This window comes from Dipodomys ordii, unplaced genomic scaffold (assembly GCF_000151885.1).
Source record: "Dipodomys ordii isolate 6190 unplaced genomic scaffold, Dord_2.0 Scaffold149, whole genome shotgun sequence".
NCBI classification, from domain to species: Eukaryota; Metazoa; Chordata; class Mammalia; order Rodentia; family Heteromyidae; genus Dipodomys; species Dipodomys ordii.
The window spans coordinates 767402-794057 of NW_012267365.1; positions in this window are offsets into that span (position 1 = coordinate 767402).

The window sequence follows — 26656 nt, forward strand, 5'->3', positions numbered from 1 at the left end:
GTACAGAGAGGTTACAATAAGATGGGCAAAATAATGAGTACATTTCTTATCAAGTATTGTAGCCTCCTCCTTTGTTTCCCCTTCGCATCCCTTCCCAGCCTCCCCCCCCCCCCCCCCCCAATCCCCCCCCCCGCAAAAAAAAAAAGAATTGAAATGAAAAAAATCTAAAAAGTAAAAATTATAAAACACAAAAGATAAAAACTAAGATAGAAAAAATTGAAACATAGAATGTGTGTTCTTGAATTGTAATAACTAGTTTTATTTAAATCACGTTGTTCAAAGCAGTCTATAAACTTAGTGTAATTCCTATCAAATTGCCAATGATATTTTTTAACACAAATAGAAGAAATAATCCTAATTTGTTGACACCCAAAGACCATGAATATCGAAAGCACATATGAGAAAGAACAAAATAGGGAAGAAAATCAGGGGACAAGAAAAGAGAAAGAACAAGGATTAGTGAGAATGTAGTGAAATGAGGGTGCTTATACACTGTTTTTTTTTTAAAGGAAACCTTTCCATAAAACCAATTCATATGTTTCTTTTCTTTGCTCTTTCTTCATTGCTCTGACTCCCAGCAGTCAAACTTTCACTAGTTATGCCATGAAAGTAGTTCTGTCAGGGATCATCATTTGGAATATTTATTGCCAAATCCCACTGTTTGACATTAGTTTTCTTATGAATCTTAAGCACCATTTGGAACTGAAGTCTTTCAGTTTCTGTCATATATGGCACCATTTCCCCATTATTAACCAGCTTCCCAACTATGCTAGTCCAGTCTTAAATGCTATTCCTTCCACCCTCTCCTCTCTGACTTACTCTTCAACTGTCCAAACCACCATGATACCGACACTCTATCAATTTCCGAACCATACTATTCCCTAAGCAATTGCTTTGTTCCAAAAAGTACTTTATTCAAAAAACTAGTGCTTTTGGGGTGGTGAAGAGGGCAGGAAGGATTTACGTTACAAAATTACAAAATTAAGAAGGAAGAAATGGATAAAAGGAGAAAGTATGCCCTGCTCCACACACAAGAAATTGAAGTTATGACTACTGTTCCAGATATCTTTACAGTTAATAATTCTCAAATGTAAGAGACCCATGAATAATTTGTGTTTCTATTCTTAGTTCCTGTCACACATAGTGCATGAATAAGCTAAGGCAATTAATTGCTCTTCATTCTGTATGGTTTATAGTTATTGAAGTGTTTTAATTAGGAAATAGCATGTTTTGATTTTTAAGATTTATCAGAATGCTGCTTAACAATGGGACACATTGGGTGTTTTCCTAGTTTGGACATCACAAAGAATACATCATATGTCTGTGATTCAGATAATCACTTCACATTACCTATCAGAGCAAACAAGAAATACAAGAGGCACCACATGTATGATGCTCCTGCAAACACAAAGCAACAAACTGTTTTTCAGGAAACTTTCTTATAACTAGAAGCAATGTTTAAAATAGCAATGAATAGAATAGCAAATAATAAAACTGATGTAGTGTCATTTATTCTTACTATCAGATGTCATGAACTGTAAATAATTGTATTGCTTGATACAATGGCAATATATTTTTTACATCAGCATCTCCACAAACATAGTCATATGCTTCACTATAATGATATTAATCACTAGGGCACAGGAATGCTTTAGCTTCATTATAACCTCATGGGACCACTCCATATATTACCTAAAATACCATTCTGCGAGGCTGACTGTGTTCTTTAAGTGGAGAGTAGAAAGCAAGGTGGCAAGTATAAACTATCACAAAATTCTAAGCATTGATGAACCTTGCTGATGAAATGGTACATCTAAGGAAGGATTGGGATTGGGGAGGGGAGGGGGGAGGCTGGGAAGGGATGTGAAGGGTAAACAAAGGAGGAGGATGCAATGCTTGGTAAGAAATGTACGCATTATCCTGCCCATGCAATTGTAACCCCTCTGTACAGTATGTTCACAAATAAAACAAAATTAAATTAATTTAAAAAAAAGAAAAAAGACAATATAAAAAAAAAGAAAGAAAAAGAAAACATACATCTTCCACCAGTTTTATACAGCTTCAATGATGTACATTATTGGGTAAGAATCTAAGATAATCCTTTGCTGCCATCTTGTGGACAGAATAAGTATTTATATTTTGTATCAATGTTTAAATTTTGTAAAATTTACTAAGTATCTGATTATCTCTAAATTTTTACCCTACCTAAAGAAAATCTATCAGTTAATACCTAACATTGAAAAGTGTTGATGTTTCTTGCAAGATCTGTTCCTGGATGGCAGTCAGACTCCCTCCTCCTCTTGGCCATTTCTGATTTCATTAAATTTATTTAACAATCTACATAAGATTTTTTTTTTTGTATGATACCATGGTTTGAACTGGAGTCTTGTGCTGCTAGGCAAGTGCTCCAACACTTTAAACACACCCTCAGTTCCTCAGAAACTTGACTGAACAATTATTTCATTGATTATAAATATTTCTAAGTGAATTTCCTTACTCAAATTTGTGTTGTAAAAATTTGCTTTAAATTCTACAGGCTAAAGAAATATTTCAATGATATTTGTGAATTTACCTGCTAAGTTCTTTTCATATTTAATATGCATAAACTCATTTATTCAACAAATATTGATTACCTAGCTCATGTGGGCTATTTCTCTAAGGACTCAATATAACAAGTTCTATATATGTATATATATATATATATATATATATATATGTAAAATAATCAAATTCAACATAGAAAATATCCCTGCCTTTGAGAAGTTATATTTTATTTTACTTCATTATTTGTGTATTTATATTTATTTGGCTTGAACTGAAGACATGTGTAGTAGGAAGATCCCTACTCAGGCAGTTGTCCAGAGTGACAGAGCCAACCACAACAAAGTTGTTAATAAAAAAGCCACTTTATTGAGAAGGTTCCCACACTGAAGGGCCAGGGCCGCAGCACAGGCTGGGGAGCTGATACTGCAACCCCCAGTGGCCCCCATTCTTTGGTTTTTAAAGGCAAAATCCATGAGGTAGAGCCTAGTCATGCGCAAGTGACCAATGGGATCGTAACACACACAAAGGATTGTGTGTGGCCACACACAGGTGGCCAATAGGAGTTTACCATAAGGGTTTACCATAAGCACATGGCTTCCCAGTTGGAGCCAGATTACAACCTGTTTTATGGGTCAGTCTTTAACTCATCAATCAAGGTGAGTTAGGTTGTTAAGGGGAGGGGGACCTAGAGGCATTCTTTCCATTCCAGGAACTGGGCTGGTTATAGCCAAGGCCTAGTTAACCTTGTTTAAAGGTTTTTTTCTAAAATCCCTAAAACAAAGGCAAAGTCTGGAAAGAAGCTGTACCAGCTCAAGTCTCCTCTCAGGTCCTACTTCACATGAAAACTGTTCTTTAGGTTTTTTTTTTCTACTCAGGCAGGCATTCTAACATTTGAACTACACTTCCACTTTTTGCTTTTTGGAAGTTAACTGAAGATAAAACAGGTGGATCCATTGCAATAATGAGATGTACAAGTCATTATGTGGAAAACAAACTTTACAACTTTAGTGCGGGGGAGGGGGATTGGTGGGCAGGGGGAGGATGGGAAGGGGAAACAAAGGAGGAGTCTACAATGCTTGATAAGAAATGTACTCATTATCTAGCCCACGTAATTGTAACCCCTTGGTACATTATTTTCACAATAAAAATTTTAAAAAAGAAAAAAAAAGTGTCTTACAAACTGTTAGGTTTTTAAAAGAGGTAGCCGAGTAAGAACAGCACCAGCACTCACGTGGTATTCAGGTAAGGGGTAGGTTTATTCAGTAGACCTGCTGGGACCAGGCAAGGTTGGCACTCCACGTGGCTGGGAAAGGCCTGGAAATGAGAGAGAGCTGGGAAAGAGAGGAAAGAGCTAGAGCAGAGAGAGAGCAGACAGAGCTAGAAAAGAACAGAGAGAGAGGTAAGAACAGAGAGAGAGCCTGGGCCTGAGCTAGGCCTTATCTAGGGTATGGGCGGGGGAAAAGTGTGGCCACATCAAATTCAGATGTGACCTCAGTGGATACAGATGTGACCTCTTCCAGGTATCCCAGTTGCCTAGGTAACACAGATACTGGGTGGAGACTTTGCTGCAAGGAGGGTGGAGTCTGCTAGCCATCCAGGAGAGGACCTTACACAAACTGTTGTCTGGGCTGTCTTGATTAGTTAGGATTAGAGGCATTAGCCACCATTGTCCTGCCCAGAAGTTATATTTTAGTATGACTTATAAAGTAGATTTGTATTACTATACCTTAAAATCAGATAAAAATCTTGTCACAAGTAAAAATAGAAAAGCCACATTTTGAGACATCGAATTTTGGAGTCTTTATTGGAGTCTAGCAGTCTGCAGTTTGCCAATTACAAAGACCTGCATCCCTACACAGAGCTTGCACCAAGCTTTTAAAGACAAAGGCCACAAGTTTGGGTGAGACCAAGCTGCAGCAAAGCATTGTACATAAACACTAGTAGCAGGGCTCCCCTGGGGCTAAACAACACAGTCAATCTATGTATTCCCTAAAGCAGGGCCTCCTGGCTCAACCCATTGAGCCAGGCATCGGCAATTCAAAGTGAAGCAGGATAACTTATTGGAACTGAGGCCTGGTATAGGCAACTAAGAAATATGGTATCTAAACACTTAGAAATGCTATCTTTGCTTCAAAGAGAGGCAACTGCATGCATTCTTTCCTAAGGTATGCATTTCTCACCCAAGAATTCACAACTGTCTGACAGGATGCCCCATAATGCATATAGCAGGGTGTCTCCTTGTTTCAAGGATAAGGATCTGTTTAACAGCAGGATGCATTTTTACCTGGAGTACCAGGTGTTGTTAAAGTGAAAAGACAAAGCACCTAGCTTTGTATAACGTAAAGCCAGACTCCTTGCCTTTACCCTATAGATACCCAACAGCCCAAGGAGCTGTGTGTCTCTTTGGGTAGCTCCTTGTCTGTGTCTTTGTCTGTGCCTGTGTCTTTGTGTCCCTATGAGAACACTCTGCTAGAGTGTGCACCTGCCCTTCTGTTTGTCTGCTTTTTTGTCTGTCTGTTTTCTTGCTTGTTTACTTAATAAAGCTCTGCCAAGTTTCCTTACCATTGTGACTTGTCCAGAAATCCTTATTCTGCAATTGAAGTCAAGAAGAATTCCTATATTTAAAGGGGAGCTTTGTCGCTACCGCCTCGACCAGCAAGGAAGACGCGACACCGAACTCTTCTCTCTGCAGTTTATTCAGGACCTTTGAGCAATCTTCTGACCCCAACCCCGGGGAGAATTCTCCACAGCCTTAAGTACCCGCTGGGTAGCCAACCCTGATACGCCACGTGGGAACCACCAATAGGTTCAGTTGTGCGGAAGCAAGCCAGATTCTTTGCCTTAGCCATATAAGGAGTTGTTTACCACAGAGAGCACTCGCCATCGGGAAGGCGGAGGGCGGAAGCCGGCACCATCTTCCAGGTGCGGCCTCTCGCAGCTCCCTACAGAGCTTCACTAATCCTCACCTCTGTCTGGTGACCAAAGGATGGCTTTGCTCACCTCTAGGACTTGGAGCTGGGTGGACAGCCCCCATCTCTTGGGTAGGCTCTAGGATGGTTGTCACATTATTTAGACTCAGTTTCCTCACTTCGGTGTGTTCTGACATTCATTTTAAACCTGTTTCCCACTCTGACCAAAAGAATAAGCTCCAATTTTAAAATAAAGAAAAATACAGGAGAAACTATCTCTACATTGGGGTTTTCTTTCATAAGGAATCTGTTCAGAATACTTCAAAATTAGGATAGTCTATATTAAGTTGTACTTTATAACTTTCTCTACTGATGGAATCACAGGAAATTGTAGTAGCATAAATGTCATCAAGGATTTTCAAATTTTACTAGTCTATAAAAATCTGAAAGGTAAAATTATCTAGCATTCATTTGTATAATCTGAAGGGTTAAAGTTTAATGAAAATTGAAAGACATGTTAGACAAAAAGGAATGTATCTTGCACAAGGAAGTTATTCTTTCTAATCAACAATAGCTCAATTATGCAAAGTTGTATTTGTTTATTTCTAGAATTTGGGGCTGAACTCAGACTCCCAAACTTAAATTAAGAGAAACTTTCACAGTAGTACATGAGCCTAAGGCTAAGGGTTTCATTCTCTGTTTTCTCCCGTGTGCACCAATCAACTCCCTTTAAGATCAAGAGACCAGTGACTGACTATGCCCAGGCACAGCTGCCTAAACCAGTGGCACCAACCTGCAAAAGCCAGTGTAAACCAGGACTTCAATCAGTATATGTAGAAATTTTGCAGGTAGGGTCTGGGAAGGTGGCTCAGTGGTAGAGCACTTGCCTTGCATGCTCAAGGCCCTGGGTTTGATTCTTCAGTACCACATAAGCAAAAAAAGAAAAAAGCCGGAAGTGGTGCTCTGGCTCAAGTGGTAGAGCGCTAGCCTTGAGCTGAAGAGCTGGGGGACAGCGCCCAGGCCCAAAGTTCAGGCCCCATGACCAGACCCAAAAAAAAAAAGAAAGAAATTTTGCAGGTAACCAACAGAGGTGCGACAGTCCATACACACTGGGAGATGCCACAGCCTCACTCAGACTCCAGCCTTGCTTCATCACACATGATCAAAAGCCTGCTTTAGGGTAAACACAAGTCACTTCAGATATTTGGTTCTGTAAATGTTAACCCCCACAAGTTAGACCATAAGGGGTGTATGAGCAAAAGACATAAGTTAATTTCTATAGTATTTTACAATTGGATGTAAATTCCTAAAGGTAACTCAGACTGCAGAAAAATGGCCACTCTTTTCATTCACTGTGCTACCTGCAGAGCAGCCTAGAGGTAAAGAGTGTAGCCCAGCACTTCAATGAGGTATTTAAATGCAAATTAAGCAACTTTACAGAATGGATTATGGCATCCCCTTTGTAAAAATTTGGGAAGTTGTAGGGACTGGCTGGCCCCCCAGACAAAAGTTTAAAAGATAAAATTGTCCTAAAGGTTTATTTTTTTAAAAAAAAGATAAATTAGGGTTATTCCAGTTTGCCCTTAAGTTTTTTTGTAATAGTTTCCAGCAGACCCACAGTAAAAGACAGGACAAGTTTGTCAAATGTAACAATAAGTTCCAGGTAAAACTATGCTTATAAAACTACTTGCATTGACCATCTTTGTTGCTTTTAGTTGGAGTAAAAGTGGCCATTTGTAAAAATTCATTGGTCTGGGAAACTGCAGCTCAAAATCAGCCTGGGCAGACAAAAGTCCCTATGACATTGTCATCTCTAATTTGCCTGCAGTGTGCTCAAAGCCAAGTTGCTTTGGAGCTCAAAGTGGCCAAATACTAGCCCTGAGCTGGAGAGCTGAGGGACAGCACTCAAACCCTGAGTTCAAGTCCAGCAACTGACCAAGGAAAATGCTAAAGGTGCATTTATCCCAAAAAGCACTCTGGGGACCCGGACAATGTTAAAACATCCAGAGGCAATTACAAACAATTGCTTGGATGACAAAAGTGGTATCGGATTCTGAGTTACTTGAGCCTGGACCTCCAAAAAAAATTAAGCCAGGAGGTCATGGAAAGATAGTTTGTAAACATGCCCAGTGCCCATATTGGTCTAACTGGGTAAAACTTGCCAGTCATCTGTGATAGTGGGCAGTAAAAGCTAAGGTGGTAAAATGTAAATCCCAAACTCGCTGTATCTGCTCAAAGTCCTAATTAGCAGTAACTTTTGAGCTGGTTGAATTAATCTGTTCAAAAGCTTGTAGAGCTGAGATTATGTCCCTATTGAGATCTGTCTAAAGGCCTACCCAGGTAGGCATTGTTGGGGCCACTAGAAATCAGGTTCCTCTGCCAGCCAGAAAATGCTTTTATAAACCAGGGTGTTAAACAGGCTAGGCTGCTGTAGCCCAAGAAAAGGTGTGCATATTTGTTAAAGGTTACATGTTGTCTATAAGCCACTTTAAACAGGCTTCCCAGGGGCAGTGGGTGGTACTTAGAGTGCCAATCAGTCTCAGGTTAAAAACAGCTACTGGGTTTTCTTAAAAAAAAAAAAATGACAAGTAATTGTTAGTCAATTGTTAACAATTATAGGTAACCTCTATCTCATTGTTCTCCTTGTTGCTTTAATTGGAAATAAAAGAACTTTTGTAACAAAGACTCCTTTTGCCACAGTTCAAAGCCATCCCAGGCACACACACAAAAATCCCTCTAGCCAGGCACCGGTGGCTCACGCCTGTAATCCTAGCTACTCAGGAGGCTGAGATCTGAGGATCGAGGTTTAAAGCCAGCCAGCCCAGGCAGGAAAGTCCGTGAAACTCTTATCTCCAATAAACCACTACAAAACTGGAAGTGGCACTGTAGCTCAAGTGGTAGAGTGCTCACCTTGTGCTGAAGAACTGAGGGGCAGCGCTCAGGCCCAGATTTCATGCCCCACGACAGACAAAAAAAAAAAAAAAAACTCTAAAACTCCATCTCCTAGCTAATCAGCAAGGAGCTAACAAGGAGACATGGCTTGAGACTCTCACCTCCAAGAACCCAGCCCAAGGCTGAAAGTGGCATTGTGACTCTAAGTGGTACAGTGCTCGCTTGGAACAGAATGATCAGGGACAGTGCCCAAACCTTGAGTTCAAACCGTAAATGCCAACTGGGACAAGCTATCCAGCAATGGATGCTGAGACACTACCAGGACAAAGTCAGTCCTGACAATGGAGAACCATGGAGAGGAGTAAGAGGAGATGACATCCTAAATGGAGTTGTTAGACTCGAACTTGAGACCCCCGAGCAACCCCCAGAGACCACGACCAATGCAAACAGCAAAAGAGTCATTTATTTGCAAGCTGGAGTCTGGACTCACAATCATCACTGACACAGCGGGTCAGAGTTGTGAGCCTCGATCACATGTTCAGTAGGGTTCTTATAGGGTTTCCAGCAAATAGGAGGGGTTGAAGGTTTGCAGGCTTCTACATAATTGGTCAGCAATCAGTCAGCATTTCACGGGCAAATTTTGGGGTAAGCTCATTGGTTAGGGGCATAATCAATTCCAGTAAGGGTAGGGGCTTTCCAACTTAGTAGTTACAGGATTGGTTAAATCCTATATAGCAAACAGATCATTGGTTGGGAGACATAAGACTAAACATAGGAATACAGGCAACAATATATTTTTTTGTTTTTGTTTTTGTCGGTCGTGGGGCTTGAACTCTGGGTCTGAGTGCTGTCCCTCAGCTCTTCAGCTCAAGGCGAGCCCTCTACCACTTGAGCTACAGCGCCACTTCCGGTTTTCTGGTGGTTTATTGGAGAAAGAAGTCTCACGGTCTTTCCTGCCCGGGCTGGCTTTGAACCTGGATCCTCAGTTCTCAGCCTCCTGAGTAACTAGGATTATAGGCATGAGCCACCGGCACCCGGCAACAATATATTTTTTAACTGTTTATGATTCTACAGCTGTTTTTTCCAGGAACTTGACAAACCTGTCCATTTTCCAGTAACAGGTTGTGTTTCTCAACCCTTATCTAACTGGGGTTGCTAGGGGTATAATTGCAGTTTCGGTTGTAGGTTTTCTGAGAACTTTTCCAAAAACTGGTTTTTCCAATAACTGTTTTGTCCCTTTAGTTTAACCTGAGGTCAGTTTTACAGATGATGGCTTGCTTTTAGTATGGAGTTAGCTTAGTCCTTCATTGTCACTTTATGCTCGCCCTTTCAAAATTAATCAGAGGGGCTGGGAAGGTAGCTCAGTGGTAGAGCACTTGCCTTGCATGCTTGAGGCCCTGGGTTTGATTCCTCAGCACCACATAAGCAAAAAAGAAAAAAGCCGGAAGTGGCACTGTGACTCAAGTGGTAGAGCATTAGCCTTGAGCTGAAGAGCTGAGGGACAGCGCCAAGGCCCAGAGTTCAGGCCCCACGCCCGGACCCAAAAAAAAAAAAAACGAACAAAATTAATCAGAGCCAGAAGATCAAGAGAAATAGTTACTTACCCACCTAATGTCCATACCTGTCTACCTTCTAACTGGACAGAAAGTTAACAATCTTGCTTTTGTATTTATAGTAGCTTCTGACTGGTACTCCCAACCAGTCCATTATGCTCTCCCCTACCCAGTTACCCAAAAGACCCTAGACAATTTCTTTTTGCCTTCTTGTCCCGAGTCCAGTTATTCCACCTTCCCTGTAATGGGCCACAACTTGCTTTATACTCCAAATAGAACATTTCTGGCCCATGGCCAATGTGTGTTCTCCTATGTTTTCCATGTTAACTGACCTTGTCACCTTGTCAGCTTTTTGCTTGATCTTTCCTAAAGTCTCTTTCAACAGAATAACATCTCCTGCCCAGGATACCACTTGGAAACAAGTCAAGGCCATCCTGTTCCTACACACAACCAGAGACAACACTTACACTGCCCTGCCTTGCCCAGTGCAGACCCAGACCCCTAAAGACCCCAGCTCCAGGGACTCCTTGATGCCCCCCAGCCAGCAGGAAGTAGTCAAAAGAGCCCATGGCACCCGTTGGCTCTGATACCTTTAAATATTTCTGCTATCTCCTTCTCAGGTTACTGTGATCCTAAAGCAGGAAAAGTCTTACTCCCCCTCCTCCAGGATGCTGTCAGTCAGGTACCCTGCTATGTCTACAATCTGAGACAGAAAAGGCAATTTCAGGTCTTTGATAGCCCCTTCTGGGAATCAATCCCTCCATGACATATTCCTGTCTTGGGTTACTAACAACAATTTTTGCATTTTAGTAATTGTGTCTTACATTTTAGATAACTGTTGCCATGGAAAAAGGAGGACCTTTGCCAACCAAACTGACAAACAGATGCTTCTTGCACCGTACCGGCCAAGCAACAAAGCAGAGACCCCTGACTACTTCGCTCCTTGACAGCAGGAAGTAGCTCCAGATAAAAAGACCTCTACACATTACTCCTTTCCCCCCAGTGTGGTACCCCTATCCTTATTAAACAACAGAGCAGGGAATGTTAGTATTCTGCTCACCTTTGGTCCTCAGCTCCACCCACACCTGGGCCCCCTCCCATTCCTGGAGTTCCCTCCACACACCTGGTCCCTCCCTCTCTCTGCCCAGACCCACCAGAACTCCCATCTACCTCACTTCCCATCCCCCAGCCCCTCCTGTTACCTGGATGGTGAGGGGGGGGGCATGTGCTCCCTCTTGGGGGAAATATGGCTCCTCTAATAAACCTTATAATGATCTTTCTCCTGTGCCTGCCTGCCTCTGCGTGGTCCCCTGGGATGGATGTGTGGAATTCTCTTACATTGGTGGTTACCCATACAGGGAGAAAACAGAGAATTAAACCCTTAGCCTTAGTTTACTAGCCATGGTCAGAGGTACAATATTTAACTCTTAGCATAGATGGACATAGGAATGACATAAATCACAGCCAACTTAATTACCAATTTCATTTACTTTGCAAAGGAGACCATCTTTTTTTTAACTCCTTTCCAAAAGCCTTTTAAAACTGCCTGTGTTTTCTTTGGCTTAGTCAGGTCACAAAGTTTTAAAGCAATTTAGATGAAATCACAGCTTTCATTGACAAAGATCCTTTAATAGGCAGAATACTTAGTAACCTTGAAAGCATAACCAGTTACATATAGACAAATAGACACAGACATGTTTGTGTACAGATTATAGAGCGCGCTTAGATTTTAAAATCAGCCGTTTTAAAGTTTTGAAATTTTAGCAGTATACTTTTCCTAAATATGATGGAACCATGTAGCTTAAAATGCAAAACTTTGTGAACAAGAAACTTAGTAGAGACAAAACATGAACAGACATGTGGCATAGCATAATGGTGCCACAGGTCAGGTGGGGGAGGGGGGTGGTCACAGAATCAAGTTTAAGTAGGCCCAAACCAGCAGCTGAATTACCACAATGCCAAGATGGCACATCCACCACATGCTCAGTGCTAGAGAGTTTACAGAACTTAATACTTTTGGTAATATCCAAACTTATTGACCCTTTTTTGGGGGCGAGGGAGGGTGAGTTTAAACTTAAACATCCATTCGTTTATTTCCAAGAGTATAAACAAGCTATTGCTGGTTACATTCTTCCAGGGCTTAAGCAAGGCATTTAGCATATGAAATACTTGTGAATACCTTTAGTAGGAAAAAGGGAGGTTTCCAGAAGCTAATTTCAGAACAGCAACCAGCCGAGTCTAAGGGGAGGAGGAGAGAGAGGGAGACTTTTACCTGCCCACGAACTCACAGAAGTGGAGTTTTAAATTTGGGGCCAAATTTGACTGATGGGGGCTCAGCAGCCCTCTAAGGCCCAGGTGGCCTTAATGTAAAGAAATTTAGTGTCCTTCCCCGGGTAAGTGACCTGAAGCCACGCACCTCCAGTAGAGCATCCTCTACAGTGCAAGTTGGCTCCTAAAAGGGGTGATGGAGAACATCATCACCTTTGTCCACGGGGGTCCTTGGACCACGGTAGGCCCCTTGCAGCTAGGTCTGGACATTTGGCCAAGACTTTGCTCAGACAGTGGGGGGTAGGGCTCAGTTAGCCCCTAAAGGCTCAGGTTGCCTTTCCACTGATATCAGAAACCGGGACCTCAGATAAACTGGTCAACCTCAGATAAACTGGTCATTTACCCTGGAGTGGAACTTAACCTCAGATAAACTGGTCACTTACCCAGGAGTGGAACTTAACGGCGTTGGATGGGCTGGTAGAGTGCTCAGTCAGGAGAAAGTTACATTGGTGGTCCTCTGGCAACCAGAGTATAGGATCTTGGGATAGGTCCCAGGGCAGCTGGTCAAACCCCCTTCCGAAGTGGAGGGGGCAGCAAATCCACTGGGGAGCCTATCCCCATACGGGCCACCACCAATGTAAGAGAATTCCACGCATCCATCCCAGGGGACCATGCAGAGGCAGGCAGGCACAGGAGAAAGATAATTATAAGGTTTGTTAGAGGAGCCATATTTCCCCAACAGGGAGTACATGGTCCCCATCACCATCCAGGTAGCAGGAGAGGCTGGGAGATGGGAAGTGAGGTAGATGGGAGTTCAGGTGGGTCTGGGCAGAGAGAGGGAGGGGCCAGGTGTGTGGAGGGAACTCCAGGAATGGGAGGGGGCCCAGGTGTGGGTGGAGCTGAGGACCAAAGGTGAGCATAACACTAACAATCTGGACAGCAAACTTCCTGGTTTTGCTTTCCCTGGAGAGAGGATGAAGTGCGTTCTACTATCTCCACATTTCTCTGTTGATGAGCTTTTTACTCAGGCTGGCCTGGACCCATGATCCTTCCCATTTCAACCTCCCAAGTAGTTGAAACGAACTTTTAAATTGTGAATTTCATTTATTGATGCTTTAAGTTAAAGGAAAAAGATCTCAGTAAGAATAAACCATTTCAACATATTTGAATTTGCTTTAATCTGGATTCTCTCCAAAAGCACAGCTGAAAATAAAACTTGTTCATAAATAAGTTGAAAAATTATCTAAAGAATGTTGAAAAACTGGGAGGAGAAATCAAAGAAGAAAACCACAACCTGGTGTACATTATTTAATAAGCACTGTGGTATGTACCCAGGGTTCAGTCTGTCTACATTTTACAGAAATCACATCATGCTTATTGCTCACTTGAGATGCTGAATCAGGCACTTCACTCAGCAGGCCTCATGCTATATTGGATAGGGCTGCATCATTTTTTTTTCCTTTCTCCTCCTGGTTTGGTGGTAATCAGAAAGGCTGACAGGATCCTGTCAGACATTTTTTTACATACTGACACTGGAGAAGTCTGTGAAGCAGATGATGCATTGAACAGATTATGCACATGTTTCATTCTACATTGAGGGAAGAAAGCAGACTACCTTCCAAGACAATGGAAGGTAGTGTCAGCAGACGGAGGTGAGGTTTAGTGAAGCTTCCCTTTAAATATAGGAACTCTTCACTTAGGGTCCTTGACTTTGATCGCAGAATAAGAATTTCTAGACAAGTCACAATGGTAAGAAAATGTAGCAGAGCTTTATTGAGTAAGTAAACAAACAGACAAGCAGACACAAAAAGCAGACAAACAGAAGGTCAGGGGCACACTCTAGCACTCTACTGTGGGTGCTCTCATAGGGACACACAAACACACACACACACACACACACAAGCACAAGCACACACAAAGACAGACACAGAGAGACAGATACACCCACAAGAAGACACCCAGAGAGGCAAGTAGCTCCTAGAGCTGTTGGGTATTTATAGAGTAAAGGCAGGGGAGTCTGACTTTAAATTATGCAAAGCTAGGTGCTTTGTCTTTGCTCTAACCACACCTAGTATTATTCTCTGAGTTTCCAGATAAAAATGCATCCTGCCATAAAACAGGTCCTTAACCTTGAAACAAGGAGACACCCTGCTACCTTCTGTTTGGGGCATCCTGTCAGGAGTTGTGAAACCTAGGGTGAGAAATGTATCCCTCAGGAAAGAATGCATTCAGTTGTTTCTCTCTGAAGCAAAGATAGCATTTCTAAGTTTCTAAATACCATATTTCTGAATTGCCTTCACCAGGCTTCAGTTTCCTTGAGTTATCTTGCTTCATTTTCCCCGAAATGACTTTATTCCCTTAATCTTAAAGGAAGTACATGAAGGAATATCTCCTGTATTTGCTGTTAGCTGACCATACTTCATTTTTTTAGTCTATCCAGCTTCATTTCCCCCAAAATGACTTTGTTCCCTTAATCCTAAGGAAAGTAGATGGACAAGCCTTAAGCTTGAATCTTTAAATCCCTGGCATCCATTTTCCCTAGGCTATCTTGTCTCATTTTCCCCTAAATAACTTCAGTCTCTGGGAATCCATTTTCAGTAACTGCTTCAAGCTGAGTTGAGGGAGTGGCCTTGTCTTATTGAGGGGTGACATGGGAAGATCTTTTATTGGATCAGATGCTGAAATCAGATATTGAGTAGCGTGAGATATATATAACCAGATAGACCTGTATTTGCCATTTTGTATTAGACCAGTATTTGCCATTTTGTACTTTCTTTAACTTGCCTTTCTGCTTCTGTACACATGCTTGCTAAACCTTGAAGAGTGCAGCTGCTATTCTACTCGCCCTTGAGCCCCTGATACTCCTGGATCTGGAGCTGAAATTAACGACCCTCTGGCAGAGAGTACCTGACAAAGTACCTGACACATTCCAGACCACTTTCTCTGGGCCTAGGATCGGAGATAGTGGCTGCCTGGCAACCACTTCCCCCCCCCTCGGGGTCAGAGATAGTGGCCACCTGGCAACCACTTCTCCTAAATTACCCTAGAAGTACCCTCTAATTAGTTTAGAGCACAATAGCTCACTAGGCTGACCAATTATTAGCCCCAGCCCTTTTCCCGCTTTGTACTGTGCCAATCATCCGCTAGAATTATGATTTAAATTTCCCACGTGGTGTATTGATTCGTTGCCAATACATACTGAGGCCTTACCCCTACCAAAGAACATATAAAAGGTGCTGTAACCCTGAGCAGGGGGCCTCTCTGCACTCGGACATCAGCGCACAGAGGGGTCCGTGCTCGAGCTCATCAATAAACGACTCATTGCCGCTTGCATTGATCTTTGGTCTCTGGTGGTCTTTTTAGGTGCTTCAAGTCTCTGGGCATTACAATATCATTAGGAGCATCCTCTGATTCTGAACTGGAAAGGAATCCAGACAAGAAATTAGGAAGGATAATAAGCCATAGAAACAATACAAGATACAGCAGATTGGTATTCTCCCGCATATTAATACCATCAAGGTAAACAACAATTCTTTTCCACTAAGTGGCTCCAGAGAACCATGAGGTGAGGAGTGCATTAAAGCTAAGAGCAGAGTCAGATAGAGTATTAATCTAAGTGTGTAGATCCTGAAGGGATGAGAAGACATTGTTTGAGTTGTTTGGAACATATATTTAAAGGATCCTTCATGTCCACCCAGGGGACCACCCTGAGGCAAGCAGGCACACAAGAAAGATTATTATAAGGTTTATTAGAGGAGCCATATTTCCCCAAATGGGAACACATGGCATCTGTCCCTATCCAGGTAGTAAGAGGGTCTGGGGCAAGAAGTCAGATAGGTGGGTGTTCAGGTGGGTCTGGGCAGAGAAAAGGAATAGCCAGCTGTAAGATGGGAATTCCGGGGCAGGGAGCAGCTCAGGTATGGGCAGAGCTGAGGACAAAAGGTGGGCATAGTGCTAACAAATATAACATTTAACCTTTATAATTGGGCAGGTTCCTCCTTGGGCTCGAGTAAAGATGTCTAAAGCCATCCTATTTTGGAGGACCGCTTGCCTCATCACTTGTACCTCTGAATTTAACAAAGAAATTTCTTTAATAGTATCATTAAATACTTGTTGGATATATTTGTTGAAGGATTTTATATGTCATATAATGTCCTCTAGGCCAATAGATGGAATGAAGACAGAGGCCAGGTGATCCGAACAGACCTAGGACACCTGTGTTGTAATGCTGGCAAATTTGCAGGCTTTGTTAAAGTTGGAACCCATATCTCCTGCATCCAGGAAAAACCTATAGTACAGCATCCTCTCCACTCTGGGGGCAGCCAGGTCCAGAGTTTGGTCCCACAAAACAATCTGGTGCTTCTTGGAGCTGCCCAGCAGCTCAAGGGCCATTGGTAGCATACCAGTCAGTGGTCTTGAGTGTTATTAGCCAAAAATACCTCCCTTTAAGAATTCTGGGCCCATTACAAAAATGAATTCATTTTCACTTTAGCTCTGGGAATAATAATCAAAAAGTGCATAACATAGGTTTTTATAGACATTTAAGGAAATGCCCACCAAAGATTGAGCCTTTTTTCAAACCATTCAGGTGATCTGCTGAAGCCTTCTTTTTCTTGAAGAGACATCTCAGGCCTTCCAGAGGTTTACAGGAAGAGCCATCCTGTGGATCCTTGGGTCTAGACGAATCTGAAACCTAGAACGTAGGGTTGAAGAGATAAAGGTTCTATCCACGCAGAAATGCCAAACAATTTTACAATTGATACAGTGTTAAGAACAACCATGTATGGTCCCTTCCAACTAAGTAGAAGTTGATCTGAAGAAATTTGGGCATAAAAGGGATTAAACCCATTTCCATATTGCAGGCCAGAGCAGCCTGTTCAGCACTCCAGTCTGCAAAGGCATTTCCCTGGTTGATTAGGGAACCTGACCTTTGATGACCTTTACCATACATAACAGCTACCTGTGAAAGTTCCCAGGCAGCTTTTAGTAGGGACAGGATCTCAGATCCATGATTTATAATACCAAGAAGGCATATTTAGAATCTGTATAGACACATATTAGGCCCAAATGGCCAGGTGTCCTTTGAAGCTCCAGAAAAGTGTTTTCATTTACTAACATTCCAGCCTTATCTTCTTTTTTTTTTGGGGGGGGGTCCAGTGGTGGGGCCTGAACTCTGGGCCTGGGCACTGTCCCTCAGCTCTTCAGCTCAAGACTAGCACTCTACCACTGAGCCACCTCCTCAGCCCCAGCCTTATTTTCTTTTCCTAACCAGATGAACTTATGTAGCCAGTGCTAGATCAAAATTTATAATCAATTAGGGTCCTCAGCAAATGTGGGTTTGGGGATTTTAATTTTAAATTATTCTCCATTTGAACCCTTGCTACTTATTATCCACTATAATAGCTGTCTGATAGGCAAGGGTGTAAGTTTCTGCCCAATTACACAGTTGAGACATGGGCATTAGAAAGGATGCTTACAAACTATTTTCCAATGACCACCAACCTCTGATAACTTTTGAAAGGCCAAGCAGCAGTGACTCCAGGATCTGACATCATCTCTGCCACTTGAGCAGCATCTCTTACTGCCTTCTAGATACTGTGTTGCTTTGTCCCATGCCAGGATAAATGCCTCATTGACATCTTCCTTGGTCAGTCACTAGACTTGAACTCAGGGCCTAAGCACTGTCCCTCAGCTCTCCAGCTCAAGGCTAGAGAGCCCTTCAGCACCTCCTTCCAGCACTCTGCATTCATGGTCTCACAGGGGCCTTTTTGTGCCCAGACTGGCTTTACATCAATGAATCTTTGTAAAAGGCCATTAGTACAATTAAAAGCAACAGGTGGTCATTAGAAAAGTAGTCTCCCAAGCATGATCTTACCTGTAGCTTATTAAGGGCCAAAGTTACATCAGACATACTTGTAAAATCTTTTGTCCTTTTCTAGGCCTGCTGGAAACTGCTGGAAACTTTATAGAAGGTCTGTGAAAAACTCTATAGCAGACATAATGAGAGATGTGAAATGGCAATGGATTAAAAATCATATATTTAAGCCGGGCATTGGTGGCTCATGCCTGTAATCCTAGCTACTCAGGAGGCTGAGATTTGAGGATCGAGGTTCAAAGCCAGTCCGGGCAGGAGAGACCATGAGACTCCTATCTCCAATAAACCACCAGAAAACCGGAAGTGATGCTGTAGCTCAAGTGGTAGAGTGTTCGCCTTGAGCTGAAGAGCTGAGGGACAGCGCCCAGGCCCAGAGTTCAAGCCCCACGGCCGACCAAAAAAAAAATCATATATTTAAAAAAATGGATATAGCACTTTAGGACATTAATTGAAACCACTGTTACTAAAACGAACATTTTTGATTATGACTGAAATGGCTCTGTATCCAATGCAGCTCACTTCCTTGAGAAAGAGACATAAAGAACTAGACAGGAACTTTGGTTTAGTTACCACTTAGTTTTATCCATTAAAAGCTTGACAAACTTAAGCTGGGCACCAGTGGCTCACACCTGTTATCCTAGCTATTGAGGAGGCTGAGATCTGAGGAACACAGTTCAAAGCCAGCACGGGCAGGAAAGTCCATGAGACTCTTATCTCCAATAAACCACTAGAAAACCAGAAGTGGTGCTGTGGCTCAAGCTGTAGAAAGCTCGCCTTGAGCTGAAGAGCGCAGGGTTAGCGCCCAAGCCCAGAGTTCAAGCCCCATGACCGACAAAAAAAAAAAAAACGTGACAAACTTAATAGTACACAATTACTTTCATAGATGGACATAAACAATGAGATGTTGGTTTTATATCAGTGTACCTCTTGACTTTATTTACCAATTTTACTAGTATTTTATAATAATCTTTATCTTATAAAAATTTAAGACATACACATGCCATCTGTTACCTACTAGAACCTTTTGGGTTTATCTTAATTTTTTTCTTTTTAATAAATATTTAAGACAATTTTTACTTTCTAAATCCTTTTTTAAACTTATTTTTAATTGCATTTTGAATTAATTCTTAGAAAACATTTTTGTAAGCCAGTATTTCCCACTTGGTTTTAAATTACGGACAACGGGAGCATTACATGTAGACTGATAAACACTGAACTAGGAGTACAAACTTAACAGACTGGAGGAATCTCAGATCATTTTATACGAAATGTATTTAATTGTAAAATAGTATTGAAACTTAAAGTTTTATTTTACCAACTTATATTGAGACCAAATTAAATTACATAAAGATATTGACTTCTTTTTAAGTGTTCCATTTTTTAAACTGCATCCCATAATTTCTAATAATACTCTTTTTACTGTCAAGTTAGGTTTCTCTATCTGTCTGTAAGAAGAAAGAAAGAGATAGAACTTTAAGGACCACACCTCAGACCCTTCTAGTCCCCGGGTCTGGATGAGCTCCATTTTTCAGCTTATCCTTACTCTGCAAAGATGGGTCCACATTGGCCCATACTATGGACCATGCCTTTAATGCTGGTCTCTGGGCTAGATGAACTGTGCCTTTTTGCCTGTTCATCCTCACCCCCTTATTGCCATGCCCTGGCAAGGGGTATCCCTAGCTCCCAGGGCAGACAATCTCTTCTTCTCAGGTGTCCCCGAGGGCCCGAAAGTGAACCAAGCCTTGGCCAGTTCATCCTTACCCCTTCTAGGGTTCAGATGAACTGCACCTCTTTCCTTGATTCCTTCCCAAGATGAAGCAGACCCTTGCCAGTTTATTCGTAGCCCTCCTCAGGCTCAGATGAGCTGGCCCTCTTTCCTGATTCCTGAATGAGAGAGAAATTAGGGCAGTTTTAGAGAGAGAAGACAGAACAGACAATATCTTTGAAGATGGTGAAAGAAAACCTTTATTACTTAAATTTATGCTCCTTAGCCCCAAATTTAACCGTGGAGAGAAATAGATCCTAAGTCCTCCAAAGATTTACATTTTTGCTAACCCAGATAACTCTTATTACAGCATTAATGTTGAACCTTAATGAAATATAAATCCAGTCACAAGAAAATAGAGAAGCCACATTTTGAGACACCAAATATGACTCCCTAGAGGTCTGTAGGCAGCCAGTTGTCACAAGGACCTGCAGTCCCGAAGGACAAGAGCCACACATTTGGGTGGAGACCAACCCTCAGAAAAGCATTATACATAGGCACTAGGAGCAAAGCTCTATTGGGGCTAGACAACACAATGTATCCAAATATTCCCCAAATCTGACCCTCCTGGCTCTACCCACTGAGACAGGCATCTGCAATTTAAAAGATGGCTAGTCTCACCTCTAGGCTTTGGAGCTGGATGGTTGGCCCCCATCTCTGTGACACATTATTAGACTAAGTTTCCTCACTTCACTAACAGCTGTATGCATTAAAATACCAGATTAACAAACAATATTTCAAAGACACACATACATGTACGCACAACACAACACACGTTCACACATCTGTGCACAAGTTTTGTGTGTGTGTGTGTGTGTGTGTCACTTGTGGGGCTTGAACTCTGGGCCTGGACGCTGTCCCTCAGCTCTTCAGCTCAAGGCGAGTGCTCTACCACTTGAGCCATAGGGCCACTTCCGGCTTTTTTCTTTTTGCTTATGTGGTGCTGAGAAATTGAACGCAGGGCCTCATGCATGCGAGGCAAGCACTCTACCACTGAGCCACCTTCCCAGCTCATGTGCACAATTTTTAAGGCGCACTTAAAGAAAATATAAACAATCATCTGCTTTAATTCCAGAGGCAAAATGACATTATTTTGCCAAATGTGTTGCAAGAAAAAGAAAAAACAATTTTTTGCCAACAATCTCTGACAGATAACCAAGCATAGCCAGTAACAGACTATGTGATGCTGAAGGGAATGAAGGGTTAAAGTACTTGAGGCAGTGACCATTTGTTGCCTGTTTCAGACCAGAGCAACACTTGGTACTAAACCACCTAGTTGTGTGCCTTTATAAGACCTGCAAATCCTTAGCTTGGGGCTCTCCTCCTAGGCTCTGCTGTGTTGGAGTGGACCAGGCCCGAGCTGCAGCCTGTTTAAATAAAACCTTAAAACAGCTGTAAAGTCTGACTCTCGGTAGTCTTCTTGGTGGGGGTCCTGTGATCTAGGCATAATATATTAGTGGGGGCTCATCCCCCAAAGACCCCGGAGACCTCAGACTCCAAAGGTAAAACAGCGCTGTCTTTGTTAATTTGTCTTGTCCTGTCATTTGTCTGTTTTACTTTCATTTTCCTTTGTGAGGGCGGCCACTCGGATTCCTAAAGGGTTGTCGAAGGGGACGCACTTGCCCCTGGAGGAACTGGGAGATGTCCAAGATCCTCTTGTGGGGTGGGGGTCCTTGGAACCCTGCCGTGTGGGACAGGGAGGGGGGGGGTCCTTGGAACACCGCCGTGTGGGGCGGGAGTTGGAACCTCGCCGTGTGAATTATGGGGTGGGGGTCGGTTCAGTGTTGGGTGGAACTGACCAAGAGGGCCTCCTAACTGAGGCCCAACTCTCCCACTGTGGGTCTGCTCCTTCTGCTGTGGGGCATGGGTGTGGAACCCGCCACCCTGCTGTAACAGGAGTCAGTGGACCAATTCGGGAGATCTCCACTTTGTAAGCTTTTTTTTTCATAACTGTCAGGCCTGCATGTGTTTTGTTTGTACTGTTTAATGTTTTTTGGACTGTACGACTGACAGGACTGGAAACCATGGGCAACACTCCATCTAGCCCCCTAGACCTACAAAAAGAAACTAAGAAAGAGGAAAAGAAATTGTACCCCCTGGTTTTTCAGGGAGATAACTTGGAAGAAGAAATGTTTCCTCCCCCATACTCCCCATCCCAGGTTCCTTCTGCAGAGCCTGAAAATGATCCAGAGGAGGAGGGAGCTATAGAACCAGCAGCCGAACCCTCAGCACCTGCCCTTAAAGTTTCTGAGGGGCCAGTCACTCGACGATGCCATGGGATCAGCCCCCCTTCTAGTGCAGCTGTTTTTCCCTTATGCACTGTAGGTCCTGTGGATGCGGATGGTCAACACAACTCCAATATTGGCCATTTTCTACCAGTGATCTATACAATTGGCGCACCCAAAATGCCCCCTTTTCTGAGAAACCCCAGGATTTAATTCGTTTGCTTGAAACTATTCTCTTTACTCATCAGCCCACTTGCGATGACTGTAGTCAGCTTTTATAGGTCCTTTTTACCACGGAAGAGAGAGACTGTATCCGAGAGGCAGCCCGGAAACATATCTCTGGCCCCACAGGAGTGCCCATCATGGATCCTGCCCTGATTGCTGCCCATTTTCCCGAGATCTGACCAACATGGGACTACAATAAGGTTGAAGGTAGGGAGCGACTCCTCGTCTACCACCAGGCTCTGTTGGCAGGTCTCAAGGCGGTGGCTCACCAACCTACTAATATGGCCAAGGTTTATGATGTTAGACAGGGAGGAAGTGAAAGTCAGGCAGGTTATCTTGAGTGGCTCATGGAAGCTTTTAGTCAATATAGCCCAAATGATCTTGAGACCCACCCAGGAGTTGGCTCAGATGATTATGTTTGCCTATATACATCAAGCTGCACCAGACATAAAGCAAATGTTGCAGGCTCTAGACAGACTTGGTGAAAAGTCTATTAGGGGTCTAGTAGCTGTGGCAGAAAAGGTTTACAATAAGAGAGAGATGGAGGAGCAAAGACAGAAAAGGAAAGACAGAGAACATGAAGTTGAGCGTGAAAAGAGAGACCAGACCAAGGAAAAGAGGCCAGACATGTTGGACTCACCACTATTGCATGCTGAGCATACCTGGTTCACAGATGGCAGCAGTTTCATTTGAGATGGAAAAAGGTACATGGGTACAGCAGTCACCATGGACACTGAGATAGTGTGGGCAGAAGCACTCCCCCAGGGAACATCTGCACAAAGAGCAGAACTAGTGGCACTAACAAAAGCCCTACAAATGGGAAAAGGGAAGAGACTAAAACATTTACCTAGACAGTTGGTATGCTTTTGCCACTGTGCATGTCCATGGAGCCATTTACCAAGAAAGGGGGCTGCTGACAGTTGAGGGAAAGACTATTAAAAACAAACAAGAAATTTTAAGCCTCATCTAGGCCATATGAGATCCAGCAAATATTGCCATTATGCACTGGCCTGGCCATCAAAAGGGAACTGATTCTATAACCAAAGGAAATAACTTGGCCGATCAGGCAGCTAAGGAGGCAGCCCTCCAGCCCAGAGCGGAAGTACTCTAGTAGACCCAGGGCCATGAGCTTTGCCTCCTGAGCCTCAGTACTCCCAAGAAGACTTGGAGTGGATAAAGAAAATTCCCATGGCCTATAAACCCCCGGACAGAGAAGGAAACAAAGACTGGTGGAAAACTGGTGAGGGGAAACTTATCTTGCCACAAAGATTGGGCAAAGGGATTCTTAAGAATCCATCGGGTCTCTCACATGGGAACCCGAAGAATGCAGGACTTGCTCCAACACTGAGAAGTAAAAGTTAGGCAAGGAAATCAACTCATTGAGGACATTGTTAAAAATTGTAAAGCCTGTCAGCTCACCAATGCCCCCAATCAACTGGTCACAAAAGGAGCTCGCCCCTGTGGAGATAGGCCAGGTGTGTATTGGGAAGTAGACTTCACAGAAATTAAAACTGAAAAATTTGGATATAAGTATTTGCTAGTTTTTGTAGACACCTTTTCAGGATGGGTTGAAGCCTACCCAACAAAGCATGAGACCGCGAATGTCGTGGCTAAGAAGATCCTGGTAGAAATCCTACCCAGGTATGGCTTCCCATCCACTATTGGGTCGGGCAATGGACTGGCCTTCGTCTCAAAAGTGAGTCAAGGAATAGCCGCGGCACTGGGGACCGATTGGCACTGTGCTTATAGACCCCAGAGTTCAGGGCAGGTAGAAAGAATGAATTGGACTCTAAAAGAAACCTTAACTAAATTGGCCTTGGAGACTGGAGACTGGCGCAGACTGGGTATCGCTCCTTCCTTTTGCCCTGTTTAGAGTAAGAAATTCACCCTATCAGCTTGGCTTTACTCATTTTGAAATAATGTATGGACACCCTCTACCTATTATCCCTAGCCTTCAGACTGAATTGCTTGCTGATTTGGATAATACTGAATTTCTGTGTAAGCTTGACTATTTACAGCTGATGCATAAGAGTATGTGGCCCCAGCTTAGAGCATTATGATTCTGCTTCTATTCCTAACTCCCTTTGTTTAAACCAGTGGGGGGACTGGGTGTTTGTTTGAAGGCACAACTTGAGATCTCTGGAACCACAGTAGAAGGGACCTTACATGATGCTACTGGCTACGCCCACTGCCCTTAAGGTGGATGGCATTACTGCTTGGATCCATTGCTCCCACGCCAGACCGGCTGACCCCTTTGCCCTGGATGACCGTGAGAAAACATGGGAAGTCTCTAAACATCCTCCCCAACCACTCCACATACGTCTCAAGAAAAGAAAAATGATTGTTATTGGTATTGTTGTTTAATAGTATGGCTCAAAGGTCAGAGAGGAACTATACCCGTTCAAGATCAAAAGCTGTTGGAGTTTAGTTTTGGGCCAGAGCCACAAGATTGTGTCTCAGGACCATAAGTCAAGGGGGGGAATGAAGGGTTAAAGTACTTGAGGCAGTGACCATTTGTTGCTTGTTTCAGACCAGAGCAACACGTGGTACTAAACCATCTGGTTGTATGCCTTTATGAGACCTGCAAATCCTTAGCTCGGGGCTCTCCTCGTAGGCTCCTTTGTCGGAGTATACGACGAGGCCCGAGCTGCAGCCCATTTAAATAAAACCTTAAAACAGCTGTAAAGTCTCATTCTTGGTGGTCTTCTTGGTGGGGGTCCTGTGACCTAGGCATAACATTTGCTAGCAAGACAGTTTACTTGCCGGGCGCTGGTGGCTCACACCTGTAATCCTAGCTACTCAGGAGGCTGAGATCTGAGGATTGCGGGTTCAAAGCCAGCCCGGACAGGAGAGACCGTGAGACTCCTATCTCCAATAAACCACCAGAAAACCGGAAGTGGTGCTGTAGCTCAAGTGGTAGAGTGCTCGTCTTGAGCTGAAGAGCTGAGGGACAGTGCCCAGGCCCAGAGTTCAAGCCCCACGGCCGACAAAAAAAAAGAGACAGTTTACTTAGTTTGAATCCTTTTTTCTCAAACACATTTAATACTGTTAGGAAACTAAGCTAGTAAAGAGTCTCCATTTCTCTGCTCAATCCAGTAGGAATTCAGACACATCTATTGGATGGGACTCCACCTCCAAAAGAAATTTGCTATAATATACCACTTTGACAAGACAGCATCTGTTAAACCCAATTCTCTATTATCTACCATGTGGCCAAGATGGCACCAGTTAGACCAAAATAATAAAGAATCTAGCAGTATTTAACTTATACAGAACTCCAAAATTTGCTACGAATCAATCTTTTTTTTTTTTTGGTCAGCCATGGGGCTTGAACTCTGGGTCTGGATGCTGTCTCTCAGCTCTTGAGCTCAAGGCTAGCACTGTACCTACTGAGCCACAACACCACTTCTGGTTTTCTTGTGGTTTATTGGAGATAAAAGTCTCCAGGCTGTTCCTGCCTGGGCTGACTTTGAACCAAGATCCTCAGATTTCAGCCTTCTGAGTAGCTAGGATTATAGATATGAGCCACCAGCGCCTGGCTTTAGGAATCAATCTTATATCTACCAAATTTCAAATTCCTTTCTCCTTCCTTTTTCATACCAGCAGTGGCCTTACTCTGCTTTTTACATTTTTAAAAAAATTTTTATTGTGAAAATACTGTACAGAGGGGTTACAATGACATAGGCAAGATAATGAGTACATTTCTTATCAAGTATTATAGCCTCCTCCTTTGTTTCCCCTTCCATCCCTTCCCATCCTCCCGCCGCCCCCCCCCTTTTTACACATTTTTAAACCACAGTACTTTACACATCAGTCTTTACCTCTAACTTGTACCAAATAAAGTTCAAAAAAAAACTTTATGTAAAAGCAGTCATGTATCAACCCTTTTAGCATATAAAGAACTAAGCATTAGAAACAAGGTTTTACATTGAAGCAAGTATCTAATCAAAGCCAAGACAAATTTAAACACTCTTATCCCTTAAATTAAATCAACACAAATAATCTCTATCACAGGTAAGGCAAATTCCAACATAGATACAGTTTTCTTACTCCTTAAGTGAAACCACAATGGAAAGTAATCTGTATTCAGAAGAAATTATCACTTTTTCCATCTCAACTCTATATAGAAAATAGAAAAATCTTAAATTTTTTTACAATATTTTACCAAACCAATACTGAAACAAAATGAAGGCAAATCAAAGAGTTTGAGTGGGTTAATAAGACAGACAAAAAAAAAAAAAAAAGCTGGGCACAGGTGGCTCAAGCCTGTAATCCTAGCTACTCGGGAGGCTGAGATCTGAGGATCACGGTTCAAAGCCAGATCTGGCAGGAAGTCCGTGAGACTCACTCTTATCTCCAATAAACCACTAGAAAACTGGAAGTGCTGCTGTGGCTCAGTA